Source organism: Amphiura filiformis, chromosome 20 (genome assembly GCF_039555335.1).
Source record: "Amphiura filiformis chromosome 20, Afil_fr2py, whole genome shotgun sequence".
In the NCBI taxonomy this organism is placed as follows: domain Eukaryota; kingdom Metazoa; phylum Echinodermata; class Ophiuroidea; order Amphilepidida; family Amphiuridae; genus Amphiura; species Amphiura filiformis.
Window position 1 is genome coordinate 12,492,961 of NC_092647.1, and position 16,520 is coordinate 12,509,480.

The following is a 16,520-nucleotide window of genomic DNA, read 5'->3' on the forward strand; positions in this document are numbered from 1 at the left end:
TGATATAATAAAAGTGGTTATGTTCGTGCGTGCAAGTTTTTGCACTGCGCTGATTTTTAACTATTTTTGTGGGGATTTGGGCTCCTTGCACAAAGTCCACACAAACAGATGTCTCATGTGTTTCTTGTATACAAAAAAGCAGACAAACGAAGTATTTTTTTTCAGTGACACTTTCAGGATATGTCAAGTGTGTGCTAATGATGAAACCTATTAAATTTGAATGGTAGTCGACATCTACAAAAAGAATAACGAAGTATTCAGAATTGTACTAATTTAGTTGGACGTTCACAAAGTCACCCAATATTATACCTTATTAATCTGCATTGGCAACTCTGTATTCTGTGCGATCCAACCAGAGGTTGGTCCATATAGTCGTGCACATAGTCGTGCATAGCCGGTTTTGCCTACCGTTGCCATTGGTTACGAATTTATACTTCTATCTCAGACTGGCTGAGGGCCAATCAAGTGGAAGTTGCCCAATAGTCATGATAGTATATCCCCCATTGACTCGGTCGCTTTTAGAGTCGTAACGATGTGGTATAGACTTGCCAGTCTCGTGTACGCCGTTTGTACACAGAGACTGGCTTATGCCACTGTGTGTGTCATTGGGATCTATACAAACGTAGCAACATTTTTTTGCAATTGAGTCAATTTATATAAAATTGGTACTCACATATCTGATTTCTAAATCATAATTATCCTGTTTAATGTATCCAAGTACCTTACACTTGGAATTTGTGATACTTCAAAGATAATTTTTGAGCCATCGACCTTACGAGATGAAACAATGCAAGTCACAAGATCTCGCGAGATGACCCACCTCTTTACAGCCGGTTTCTGTCTTCAAGTCATGTTCGCGATACAGCCACGTTGCACTCTGGGGTCGAGACTAATCAGTTACGTCGTTAACAACGAGTAAACAAAATGGCTGGGAAAACGGAGGAAATTGTGTCCTTAAAAGTGTTTCAGCGTGACGATCAGAAACCTCAAAAACTATTTTTGTTGGGCCGCGCTTGATATGCTAATGATATACAGGTACATTGTAGGATATAAATTGGATGGTAAATAAGCCAAATATTGCAAGAAATCTACTCGCTAGAATCCTAGCGACCCCGCAAAAAAATGACCGTCCATGCGAATGTAATATTGAAATCGTAAAATCCCTACTAGTAATAGTAATAGTAATAGACCTACTTGTCACTAATCGTGGCGCGTGATCAAGTCGTGATAAAAAGGTCAAAGTGGCTGATCAATGTGTGGGCAAATGTTCAAGTGGCTTTTTGACCAATCGGCTTTCTAGCAGTAAAATATGGGGACCAATCAGGTTGTATCAATGTGATACCAATAAACTATGATGTATGACTCATCTTGTTAGGCCTACTAAAAATAAAATTCGGTTTCCGGTAACCCGCCCGCCCTCTTTTTGGTGCCGCAAAAAATAATTTATGCCACTTTTGGAAAAAATAAAATTTTTCAAGAGTCGTCCGTGTCGAAATTCTGACATGAAATAATTTATGCCACTTTTGGAAAAAATAAAATTTTTCAAGAGTCGTCCGTGTCGAAATTCTGATATGAAGTTGTTGGAAATCACATTATTTTATTTTCCCCGACTTTCTGCCATTCAATGATTAAAGAAATACAGTTGAATTGATAGATAATATTTATCGCGATATAGGCCTAGGCCTATGCACAACTATTTTATTTATGAAAACAGCGTGCAGCAGGACTCGTAATATTAAGTAGGCCTACAACTATTGAAAAACTATTGAACTACCTAGCAAACACAAAAACGTTTTAAAAACGTTTTAAATAAGTTATATTTTGGCTTTTGGTTTAGCTAAAACGTTTTAATAACATTAAAATGTCGGGTTATATAAAGGTCATGATAACGTTTTAAAACGTTTTGTATGAAAACACAATACAACAATATTTTTCAATGTTTTCAAAAAATGTTATTGTAAACTATTTTTACAAACATTTTTGCCAAATATTGTGTCAATACTTAAATAACATTATGTTAAAATGTTTGAACCCAGCAAACACAGAAATGTTCTTAAAATGTTTTTTCAAAACCTTTTAATAACATTTAAATGTCGGGTTATATAAAGGTCATGAAAACGTTTTTAAAACGTTATTGAAAATATTTTGGGCAAACATTTTTTCGCAAATATTTTTTCAACCCCAAAATAACATTCTGTTTAGAATGTTTTGTATCAAGTTTTCAAGAATGTTTTTGGAATGTTATTAAAACGTTTTTATACCCTTTATATAACCCGACATTTAAACGTTTTCTGTAAAACATTTTTGTTTGCTGAGCAGTAGATTATCAAAAATGTTTTTAAGGTTATGAAAATGTTTTATACTCTTAATATACCCTTTATATAACCCGACATTTAAACGTTTTCTGACAACCTTTTATAACCTTTTGCGAATGATGTCGAAAACGTTTTGTGTTTGCTGGGTATTTTGTCTGTGTCCGCAAAAAATTTGATAAAAACGGTAATAGTAGGCCTAACACTATAAGACAAAGGCCTAACGCTCATTAAATCGGTGTTGTTGTCGAACTAATTCCCATAAAGCTCGTATTAAAAAGAGCAAGTAATAAAAAGTTAAAATGCTAAAAATGATGTAGGCCGAAAAATTGTGTAATCTTGTCCTAGACACTCAACGATAAACCCCTATCAAGTATGAATAAAAGACTGTTCATTTCAATTTATAAACGTTGAGGAAGTTGTGCATTTTGTCAGCACCGATATAATAAAATTAAAATAACTAACCTGGCAGATTTCAGGATTAACCAACATTTATTTTCTCATGCCGCTCGCCCAGGCCTGCATATTATCCCGTCAAGAAACTCAACCCTAGGCCTACCTTTTTCAACATGTAAATATAATTCCATAGCGATAAATAGTGAACGTTGCATTGAAGATGAGGATACTTGAATGATACAGATATTAAGCACATGTTAAATGGGGGGTATGGGGATGTCCCAGTTTGTTTTACAAGGGCAATTATTATTTGACCCAAACTTTTTGGTGGGTGGGTTCATCATGACCCGAGACAGAACAAGTTTGTATTGGTTAATGGGTCAAGGTCATCCAGGGGTCATCTGAGGTCAAATTAGTAAAACTATCATATGGGCATGAAACTTGATAGGGTAGATTCAATATTTAGAGCCAAATTTGTGGAGGGTAATTTCAGGGTCACCAAAGGTCAAATTAGTAAAAACTGTCATATGGGCATGACAATTGGTTAGTACAGTCAACATTTAGAGCCAAATTTTTTGAAGGTCATTTGGGGTCACCAGAGGTCATCTGAGGTCAAATTAGTTAAAACTGTCATATGGGCATGAAACTTGGTTAATACAGTCAACATTTAGAGCCAAATTTTTGAAGGTCATTTGGGGTCACCAGAGGTCATCTGAGGTCAAATTAGTTAAAACTGTCATATGGGCATGAAACTTGGTTAATACAGTCAACATTTAGAGCCAAATTTTTTGAAGGTCATTTCGGGGTCAACAGAGGTCATCTGAGGTCAAATTAGGTTAAACTGTCATATGGGCATGAAACTTGGTTAATACAGTCAACATTTGGAGCCATATTTTTTGATGGTCATTTCGGGGTTAACAGAGGTCATCTGAGGTCAATTAGGTTAAACTGTCATATGGGCATGAAACTTGGTTAATACAGTCAACATTTAGAGCCAAATTTGTTGAAGGTAATTTTGAGGTCACCAGAGGTCATCTGAGGTCAAATTAGTTAAAACTGTCATATGGACATGAAACTTGGTTAGTACAGTCAACATTTAGAGCCAATTCTTTTAAGGTCATTTCGGGTCACCAGAGGTCATTTGAGGTCAAATTAGTTAAAACTGTTATATGGGCATGAAACTTGGTTAATACAGTGAACATTTAGAGTCAAATTTTTAAGGTCATTTCGGGGTCACCATATGTCATCCGAGGTCAAATTAGTTAAAACTGTCATATGGACATGAAACTTGGTAAGTACAGTTTACATTTGAGCCAAATTTTTTGAAGATCATTTGGGGTCACCAGAGGTCATCTGAGGTCAAATTTGTTAAAACTGTCATATGGGCATGAAACTTGGTTAATACAGTCTACATTTAGAGCCAAATTTTTTGAAGGTCATTTGGGGTCACTAGAGATCATCTGAGGTCAAATTAGTTAAAACTGTCATATGGGCATGAAACATGGTTAGTACAGTCAACATTTAGAGCCAAATTTTTTGAAGGTCATTTTGGGGTCACCAGAGGTCATATTAGTAAAAACTGTCATATGGGCATGAAACTTGGTGGATACAGTCACCATTTAGAGCCATATTTTGGTAAGGTCATTTGGGGGTCACCAGAGGTCATCTGAGGTCAAATTTGTTAAAACTGTCATATGGTCATGAAACTTGGTTAATACAGTCTACATTTAGAGCCAAATTTTTTGAAGGTCATTTGGGGTCACTAGAGATCATCTGAGGTCAAATTAGTTAAAACTGTCATATGGGCATGAAACATGGTTAGTACAGTCAACATTTAGAGCCAAATTTGTTGAAGGTCATTTTGGGGTCACCAGAGGTCATATTAGTAAAAACTGTCATATGGGCATGAAACTTGGTGGATACAGTCACCATTTAGAGCCATATTTTGGTAAGGTCATTTGGGGGTCACCAGGGGTCATCTGAGGTCAAATTAGTAAAATGTTGTATTGGCAAGAAACCTGTCGAGATTTGATCCCCAAGTCAGGTAAACTTAAAAAATTGGTTTGATTTACACTTATTGATTTCACGTTCAAGTCATTAACTGTTTACAAGTTAATATTATATTTGACTATTTTTGGATCCCAAAAGTTTGGTTATGGACCCTATTTTTGGATTTAAGATAAGAGGGTCCATTTGGAGTTTGGACTCCTTACTTTTTTCTACCCCTAATTATGGTCATTTCAAAATGATATCTGTTTAGTGTTTTGTATTGCATAAATTTCCAAATTGTATGTAGCAGTTTTCTATAATTGCACAAACAGAAAAAGCTTTTATATATAGACAAGAACAGTGAATGACAGAGAGTAGGTAAATGATATTGGACAGTACGACACACTTGTGTAGTATGAGAAGAGCTTTTGCGATTGAGACCCCGAGTCATACTGTTTTTCTATTGGCTAGCCTTCAAGTGTTAAATTGGGTCGAAATTTCAGTAGGCCCCCTATGTGTAAATATTTTTTTTTTCCCTTCCTTCCGTCCCAATTTTTTCAGAGCATGTTACCGGAAACATCATTTTATTTTTATTTAGCCTTATTTATATTATGGCGTAGTACGTTTTGTGCATTGCCGTCCACGGGATATTATAAAAGAAAAATCGATTTTGCCCAAACCCCCCAAACCTGTATAATAAACACATCAAGGAAATTGGTACTTGACTTGATGAATGACTCATCGTGTTGAGCGAATTGATGATGATGATAGCGATTACGTAACGCTATGACACAAGTTTTTGTACATTGAAACGCCTACAATGTTGTATCGGTAAATAATAATTAATTTAAATGATGTTGCGCACGCCTATGCTATATTCCATGTTTTTGTTTACACCACGCCAAAGAAAGCGTCACATGCGCCCGTCAGTGAGTGAGGATTGCCAAACCCGCGATTTAGTAGCCCAATTGGGCGACTTTTGAAGATTTTCCCCGCGACTTTTGACAATTTCCGGTCCCATAGAAACCAATGGTTAAGAAAAAAATTGGGCGACTTTTCAACATTGGCTCCCGCCACTTCCGATCATTTCATGTCCCATAGAAACCAATGGTAAAGAGAAAAATTGGGCGACTTTTCGATTATTTGACCCGCAATTCGGGCTGAAATCTTTTGGCAACCCGGGCCGTCACTTCCCTTCAAAGTATCCACTGCAGACAGACGTGTAATTAATTCGGTCAAATCGGTCTCATTCATCAACAAACATTATAGGCCTACATTCAACTTCTATTCAACAACTATTTCACCAGGCCAAGTGTCCATGCTCCTATGTTTTCCCTTCAACCTTTACAAACCTCTACCGTCTACCTTCATTTTAACTCTCTAACCTCTCACTTTCCCTTCTTACAAACATTTAACTAATTACCCCCACCCATCGACTCGCCAAATCCCCACAAGGTTCTGAACAGAAACAAAACATACATCACCCAACCTAAACCAATCAATCACAAACACCATCAATGATCACCCAAACACATGTACCATTCAGTACCAAAACAAACCACCAAAGCAGAGAACCGCGAAGCCCGAGAACCGCTCTAGTGATATTTAGTTTTAAATTTGCGGTTTTGAGTTTTCCTACATAGATCTCTACATAAAAAACATATTCGCTTGTTTTTAATTGCGAAAAGCACACAAATTTATGTTCCGCAAAAAGATGTCCACTTTATAGTGAGTTGTCATAAAGAGTGAATAGGCTGTTCCAGTTGAAATCCATACACCCCTTATGGAAGATATGACTTTAATCTTTCACCTATTTGGTCAAATCTTCCAGAGGGTGTATGGATGTCAAATGGAATAGCCCATTGAACTCACAGAAGTTTGCAAAATTCAGATCAAGATTGGACATTAGAAACATATCTTCAGCCAGCGAGTCATGGACAGTTGGAAGAAGCTGCCAAAGAGTGCCAGATAGCAGAGCATAAGCATACCTGCCAACTACTCCGATTTTCGCGGAGTTACTCCGATTTCCCGAGTTTTAAACCCCAGAAAATCGGAGTACTCTGATTTTTTGGAAAAATTTAAAAAAAAAAAAAAAAAAATTATTTTTATTTTATTTCTTTTCCAAAGTTTTCGGCAACTTTGGAGAACCACTAAACGTATTCTGAAGTGCTAGGATCATTCACAGTTAATTTGAAAAAAATTGGGAAAAAAATTACAGTTTGTTATCCTTAATATGGAAACCACTAACTAATGTTTACCTCTTCATCTATCACATATTATATATGCATGGAAAACCAATGCATGTATAATAATGTGATAGATGAAGAGGTAAACATTAGTTAGTGGTTTCCATATTAAGGATAACAAACTGTAATTTTTTTCCAATTTTTTTCAATTCTCTAAAGTCAACAAACACTTTGAATTTTTAACTTTGTATTGTGCATCATATCAGTGTCCTATCAGTCATGTAGGCCTTGTTATAAAGCCAAAAAATTGCTTCAACGAATGATCGTTATGTACAAAAGTATAGGAAACTGCATTTTTAAAAGCAAATTTTCTATGTGAAGGAAGCATATTTTTTTCAAACTTGTAAAAACAGGTCCCAGAATGTTTTTTCACATTTTTTTAAAGATTGCAGTCATCAAATATGTGTGAAATTGTTGCCAGATATGGAGTATAAATCCCTCCTCAAATGCAAACCTTCAGAATAGGTCTAGAGGTTCTCTAAAGTCGCTTTGAAAAACTTTGAAAAAATTAAGAAAAAATTGATCTTTTTTTTAAATTTTCACCTTTGTATTGTGCATCATATCAATGTCCTATCAGTCACGTAGGCCTTGTTATAAAGCCAAAAAAAGCGCTTCAACGAATGATCGTTATGTACACAAGTATAGGATACTGCATTTTTAAAAGCACATTTGCTGTGTGAAGGAAGCATATTTTTCAAACTTATAAAAACAGGTCCCAGAATGTTTTTTCACATTTTTTTCAAAGGGTATAAAAGAGTATAAATTCAAAGTGTATAAAAGCCTAAGGGCTTCATTTTCACCTTGTTCTTTATTGTTGTTTTTCTATAAAATGTGTCTTCTGTGAAGGGGCATATAAGGGTTTTTATAGTGTAGAAACCCTCTAGCTTTGGGTTTGCCCCTGGACCCCACCAGGGGTCCTTGAGCGGGCCCCTGGACCCCCCCGCCGTCAGAGGCGATACTACGGGCGCTTTGCGCCCTACATTCGCCATGTACTCTGTTTTCTAGGTTTTCAATGTTGGCAGGTATGCATAAGTTAACTGGGGTTTTACAGGACCCTCTTCACACTGCACACTTCTCGTCATCACAGCAAGAAGATTGATGTGTGGCTTTCAAAATAAATTCAAGAATTCAAACTTGTTTTTGTTGGATTGTGCTTAATGCTATGTAGAAGCAATTAATGATGTACTAAAATTTATATGCGAAGATAAAACTGGAATGTTTAATGTTTAACACCAAAGTTTATGCATTGCTGATGTATGAACGTATGAATTATACTTGATGTGTAAATTAACTGGGAGGACGGGTTGGTATAGTGGTAGCACTCACCTCTCGCCACTGTGGCCTGGGTTCGATTCCCTTCAGTGCCGTAAGTGAGCACAGTTGCCGATCCATGTCCGTCCTTGCAGATTTTACCCGGGACACTCCTGTTTTCCTCCTGCATCCTGAAATTTGACCTCTTCCCATATCATTGACCCATCTTTTCAGGTTCATCTCACTGTGTTATAGCTGCATTAAATTTTGCTGTCCAACAGCACCTTGAGATTCATTGGAGGATATATGAGGGTCATTCAAAAAGTTCTACCTCCATTGTCACATCTATGTTATCTTATCTGCCAGGATATTGAAATTACCTATGCTTAAACTCTTAAATCTTGGCTACAAAATACAAGTTATTTGATTAAAATGTGATTTTGGTTATTAAGTTGAGTTGGTTAAAGTGAATACAGATTTGGTACGTCGGAAATGGTCTGTAAAGAAAAACTAATATTAATTAAAAAGGTTGCCAATATCTATGTCAAAATCATCACAGATTTATTTCTGAAAATGATTAAATTGCTTTATTTCTGTTTTAATAATTTAATAAATAGCTAATGCTTGCAGATAGTGCAGTTTTACTGGTTATCGTGTCTTATACTGTCTTTTGCACAACAAAACCGATACATGTTCAGCCTTCATATTGACCCTTCTCCATAGGTTGTTAACTTTGATCGGGTAAGCACTTTTTGGTTCAAGTCGTATTAATTGGTTTATTATATAAAATCAAATTATTTGTATGTACAGTTTTGTATTTTGTAAGTATATACAAGGTTATTTACAAACTGTGGACCTTACTTCCAAACGGCACACAAATTACGATAGGTTAAAAACACATTTAAAATAATTTGGGCCATATATTGAAAGCAGATTATGATAACTTTTATTTAAACCAGTGGCCTACCGTATTAGCCATGTTTACAGGCAACTTTAATAACATCCAAACCTTTAGCACTGATATTGATACACACTGTCGTTTTATCTTTTCTGTTTCGGGAGCTCTACTGTTCAGAAACGAAAACCCAAGGGATTAAGTGAGATGGTGTGTAATTTGACTTCATTGTTATTTCCTAATTCGCAAGCTCAATCGGAAATAAATCATTTCCAATTGCGCCTACTTCTCTAGGATCTATCAACCTGCAAAACAAACACACAATGATACAGTTTATCTTAGCAGGGGAATATTGTTCGTCAGCCGCGAACTACCCCTTATCAAGATATAAAGAACGGGCGGGCAAACGGTCCACACTGAATAATAGCTATGCTGAGCTCAAACTCAAACTAATCTGGAATAATTTATTCCGAGCTACAAAGCCCCTCGATGAATGTGATACTCCTATATAGGCCTATATATAGACATTATGCTACTAGTTCTTATTTCCCTGCTCGCACCAGCCCTCAAACATTGTCAAAACAAAAACAAATCACATTTCCCCTAGTCCTGATCCCAGGACCTCGGGCCCCCTCGGCCCTGAATCGCCAAATAAATTGCCACCTCAGTACTGAGACTGTAAAACCAATGCTCTTTTGGCTAAAATAAAAGATGCCTATATATATATTAACTATATACATGAAAATCACCAGCGTTTAGCATGTTTAGTGTAAGCACAGATCTGTGGTGTAAGCATCCAACATATTTATAACATACAACATAGCATTAATGTACAGAGCTTGGACCAATAAAGTCACTTTGACTCTCTGTAAAAATATGTAAATATCTCGTCTAATCAAAGACCCTATGGTCTCATTTAATAAGAACCACTAACACGAAGAAACTCAAACGCTTCTGCCAAACTGACAATTTCAACAGGTTCATGAACTCCGAACGCCACAGATACTTGTGTAACAGCAGAAGGTCTATAACTCAGTACAAGAAGCTATTGCAGCTTTATTACTGCCTTGAGTGTAGTCACAAAGGCAGATGCAACGTCTGATAAATTTTGGCGCATCTCACAAATTTACTTACTGAAATACTAGTTACTGGTGAAACATGAACACATATATGCCTAATATGAAGAGCAGAACCGCAACTAAATATGTGGATATTCAGATCCAAGTGCTTCTATGAATAAAATTAATTCTTCTGACATTTTACTTTCACAAAACACTGCCCTTGTCACATACGATATCCTTAAGATATATATAGAAAAAATACCTGTAGACCTATATAGTAAACGTAAATCTAGCTCAGTCGTGCATACTACATGTACTATAACTATGCATAAGCAAACAAACATGGACATCCATGAATAATATAATGAGAATACTCTCCGAAATGCTCACATCTGTCTTCAGGAATAATCCAATTACTGAACCTTGAAAAACAAACCAAAACACTGTACCTATAATGTATTCTTTAAGGAATACGTTAACATCTACTCAGCTAGGAATACCTCGTGAACATGGAGAACGCCTATATAGAAATCTCAAAAAACCAACTTGGTGAAGCTGTACATATCATAAACGTCAAAAACATGAACAGACTCGAATATCCATCTCCAATACCTCTCTTAACCCATGCACGAAACTTACGAATTTCTACCTTCCATGATCTTTGATAATAATAAGCAGAAACACAGCATGTCTTTGAAGACACACATATTCACTGCTAACAATACAACATGCATGTATATATCCTAATCATCAAGGTAATGCTGTGGAAATGCGTATCCATATCCCAAATCCATACCGCTGGTAATACAGTATAATCAATTTCATCCGTTTACCCCTACAAGTGATGCACTTCCAAAATCTTTCATGACGACACAATTATGGTATAGAACACATTGCTATAAATGCTTAGCTTGCTCATCTCTATTATGATCATGATGAGGTGTACCCAAGACTACCCGCTACGGAGTAAAGTTCATTAACAGTCACCCAAATATCGAGATATTAGCCCTAGTTTAACCGGCTGAGGGACAAATCAATTGATTTAGTCTATGGTATATTAGAACCTACATTTACTATTGTCACATTCTTCCAAGTCCACGATCCATGTCATGTAAATACTCTTGCATTGCCACGTCCATGGAAAAGCTCCAACAGAGATCTTTCATATCCATGAGACTGTCCTTTATCAATGGAAAGCTCCCGTATAAATCTGAAGGAATGCTTCCTTCTATACTCTATCATCCATTCCGAATGGCCTCATCCATTATGCACAGAAAAAAAAAACCAACCGGAACTTTAATGGGAATGATCAAATTCCATTAAACACATCCTCTGTGTGTATGAACTCAGATATGCCTATACATCCTCCTTTGCTCCATACACCTCAATCGGAAATTCCATACACATCGATGATACTGCTCCTAAATTAAATAGGCCTAGACACATCCATATGGGAATGCTCATATAAAATAATGTTATGTTATACGCAACCTTTGGGACCTTGCTCCCATACACATCTACAGCCAAGATCCATGAGAATACTCCCATCCACGTCCGTGGGAAAAACTCCCATACAAACCCATGTGATGCTCCCATATATGCACCCATGGGATGCTCCCATCCACGAGATACTCGATCCCATACACATTCATCCCAATGCTCCAATACACATTCATGGAAAAACTCCCGTACGCATTATGTAAATGCTCCCATGCACGTTCATGGGAATGCTCCCATACAATGCACTCGTTCATTGGAATGCTCTCCCATAGACTCTCCCATGAGAATGCTCCTGTATACCAAATTCATGGGAATGCTCCTATAGACATTCATGGAATGTTCCCAGACACATTCATGTGAATTCTCCCATACACTTACTATTCAAAAGCTCCCATATACATTTTATAGAAATGCTCACGTACACTCTGCGTGATGTTCTAGATAGAGCTTATCAGATGCCAAACCGAGACACTGCACATTCATGATAAACATAAATTGCTCCCAAACTCATTCAAGGGAATGCTCCCATACACAATCATGTGAATGCTCCCATACACGTCCATGGAATGCTCCCATACACCTTCATGGGAATGCTCCCATATACACTCATGTACGTTCATGGGAAATCTCCCATATATAATCGTGCGTCTGCTACCAAGCATGCACATCCTCACATACATTCCGTGAGAAATCTCCAATACGTCCCTGGGAAGCTGCCTTTACCCACAGTAAGTACTTTACTCATCCACGGAATGCTCCCAAGATCAGAAAGCTCTAGCCTCTGCAAACCTCAGAAGTTATGCGAATCTACATTTTCCTGTAGGAATACTCCCATGGTAATACAAATCCATATATTCATATTGCCCACATAACAAACATATTCATGCCAAGCTCATTAATTTCTTATTTACTCGAAATTTTTAAGACCACGTTCGTGGTAAGGCGACAATGCTCACGGCCATGGAAAAGCTCCTATATGTCTCAATGAATCCACGTGAGAAGAATGATCTCATAAAGGCCAATATGGAATTCCTCCTAAATAGCCTAACAACACTGGTAATCGTCTATCCTAAGCAAAAACCGAAAAAGACGAAAATGTTGAAAAACATCCTGAAGCATATAGGCTTAATAAGTACCTACATTCTTATGCGACATTACCATAAGCATAATCAGAATGAATTTGCATTCTACTTCTACACAAAAGCTTCAAATTAACGTTCTTATATTAAAGTGCCCGCTTTGAGGCCCAAGGCCAACGAAAGGCCAAACTGAACACAGCCATGCAAGCTGACATGATAAAGCAGCGTTCCCTGACATGTGCAGCGTTCTGAATAACGGCCCTTCTTGATCTCAATCTCGCAATCCATCGAGCTTCAAACTGGTATGAAACTAATCAATCGTAAGCCAGGTGTTATTCTGGATCAAATTTAATTTAGAAATTTTTGAATAAATTAATACATGCGAAAATCAATACTTGCGCGAGAAAAATATATCGGTGCGTTTCCAACGTCAAAATTAATCATGAAACGTACTAAAAGTATGACAAAAGCTTGCAAGAAATCGAGATGCCAATACCATTAAACCAATCTACAATCTCTATTATGACTACTACTCTATCGCAGTCGAGATTGAAACCTATGTATGATCATGATAAAAGGGGTAACGTGAACAACCCCTCTGCCTGACAGCACAACCGCATTTATGTCATAATATGATATAACAATTATTAGAAGATACCGTATAACAAGAATTTATTAAAAACGTACACATGTATTATCTATGGTTTTATACTTTATCCATAATGATTTGGAGACCTCGTCAAGCGAGTCGCGTACAATTAGAACCACGGGTTAGAACCCCCAAAATCAAATGAAAGCAAAACCATATTAAGTACCCGCATCGATCACACGATATGATAATGATGCCTATTTATTTATCTGATCAATCAATATACAATCACAATGCGTTCACTAAGCAGTCTTGTACCCAGACTAAATGTAGCCCATCGTAAAGATAACGACAGAAATCCGGCTGTGACGGAGACCACATAAAACCGATCATGCCAGAAATTGGCGACCCAGGGATGGCGACAATTACAATACTGATAATAGACATGGTGTATAACCACCATTTATGTTTGATACCATCCTAAATGTTGATACCAACTCCTATGCAATTCACATCCAATGTACTGGCCATGAGTCATTTCAGTAAGGCCTATCCATAGCCCCATAGGCCTCCAAGGCCTATATATTTTGAGGAATAAATCACCTACCTCCTTACATCTGTTACTTCTTGTCAATCAAAAACATCTTACCAGGTCTCACAAGCAACCGCCATACATACCATAAATACTTTTCAAACCCCGATTCCAACTTGGCCTACAACAAGCTTGATAGTAAAATTTTTTACTAGGCTCATATCTGTTTTATCTGAACTAAATATGCCATCCTTATACAATTTGACCAAAAGGTGTACACAAAGTACAGCGCTGAAAATTAGACGTCCGTAGTCCTCGGTGCTGGCAACAATCAATGCCTTGATCACACCACGCTGTACACAATTCATGCGTACCGCTGAATTGACCATTACGTAATCCTCGATCCGCAGGCCTCCAAAGGAAATGTATATTACGTTTGGGGCATCATGCTTCTCATTTCAAGAGGTAATAAAAGGTGCTGTCAATCACACTTATGTCTGTCAATAAAGGTTGGATACGTCAATTATATGCAACACTGGTGCTTCAAGTGGGCAATCTTACTCATGTCTCTCATTTAACTAGGCAGGATAGGCCTACATCAGGTCCAAATGCAAATTTGATGTCGTTCTGGTCTATATTAATATTTCTGGTCTGTCTGTCTCTCCCCCCCAACTCTCACCTGTGGCATCTTTTGAATTATGTGGATATCTGAATTATATTGGATGTTGTATTTCCTTTACCCTTCTCCCCCTCTCACTGTTTTAGCAGTAAGCCTATGATCAACGTGGAAAAATTAAAATAAACGGAATAAACTCCTCCTGCTCTACTCGCCCTCCCTCCCTCCTCTCCCTCCCCTCTAAATAAATTTTTGGATTTATAAAGCGCCTTTCTCCAGATCTTAGAGGACTCAAAGCGCTGTAATTTCGCTGCAATGGTGAATCATCACAATCAGATCGCATCAACTAGGTTGCTGCCGAACGGCGCACACCTATCCGCATTTAGATTGTAACATCCACCAATTATCTGTGCAGCTCCCCAAATTCCATTGGGTGAAGGAAGTTTTTGATAACCAAACAACTAATCACTGATTTTTGCGATACAGGAGGAAACCGGAGATCCCGGAGAAAACCTGCGAGAGCGAGCATGGAATCGGGATAAACCAAGTGCACATGAGTCCTTAGGCTGCGCCGGGGCTTGAACCCGGGACCTCAGTGCTGCAAAGCGAGGGAATTACCGCTGCGCTAACTCGCCCTCTACCCGATCATCTCCTCGTCTCATCATCCCCACTCTCTCATTTCCCCTACTTCGCAAATTGCAATCTTTAACATGTTTAACCTGGTCAATGAATGACAAATAATGTACATTTAAAATAGATTTGAGTCTGGCAATTTTGCCTGAAGCAATTATCAGATTACCAATTCCAATGAAAGAAATCCAATTAGTTTCACTTCAACGCACTTCTCTGGTGTTGCATATTACCAAGTTTTAAGGTGTATTTGGGACGAAAATAATTCCCTGTTTCATCTCTACATAATCATATGACCGATTTTTGCGTGATTGCACAAACAAGTATACGTAATTCTTGGCAACACTGATTACTAGTGATTAATGTATATTTCTACGCTGGGCTATTTTCACAAGCCACTCCCGCCTAGGCGGAAGTACCTATACACCCAACGCAAGTCAATTGAAGCCGTACAATTTATTGCGAATTTACGACCGTAAAATTTAGACACTTCTTTTGTCTAGATTAGCATCAAGCCTCTCATCTCACGTTTTTCATGTCAGAAATTAACATAACTCCCGAAACCGAAACAGAAGTTATCTTCGTTCAACTTTTCTGTAGGCAACAAAAGACTATAATAAAAGGATTGTTCACACGTACCATGTTAACACTTCAAAATAACAATGAGATCCGAAACCAAAAACTGAAACCGAAACCAAAACAGAAAAGATAAAACGACGGACAGTTTAGTACTGAGCGACGTACTCAGCCCAGTATGTACTAATAGGCTGAGTACTGTAATGAACTTGTTTTTTAAATAAAATACGGGATGTATAATTGAAATGACATGCAATAAGACAAATAATGAAACTACAAAAGCACAACTGATATGTTTAATGTACACTTTATTTCAGTTGTAAAATCTCAATTGACAGGGACTGATATATATTTATAGTCTTATAGTGATAACATTGTAATTTTATTGATTTAATATTGTATTGCACAGAAAATGTGTAAATTGAACAAGTTTCATTGCAAAAGCTTTTTAGTTTTTTAAGATAAATCTTAATTAAAAATATTAATTGTCAGGCATGTGCTTTAAATTTAGTCTCCTCCGCCGCCAGTTTAATTCCGCTTGTTCTCCAGTCTCAACACACACCGTCTGCCTATCAAGCACAATTTAAAGCCTTAATGTACAATCTTTTTAAATTTTTCTTTTTTTCTTCCAAAATGATAATATACAATCATTATGAAAGTTCATAATACATTTGGACGCGAAAAACATTGGTAATTTGAAAAGAAACAACATCGTAAACTTCACCTCTATCACTCGAAACATCTCGCACTATTTGGATTAGGACAGCGAGTGCGGCCTCAGAGTTAGTCTCCTACGCAGCCAGTTTGGTTACGTTTGTGGAGGGAGCGTAACCAAACTGGCTGCGTAG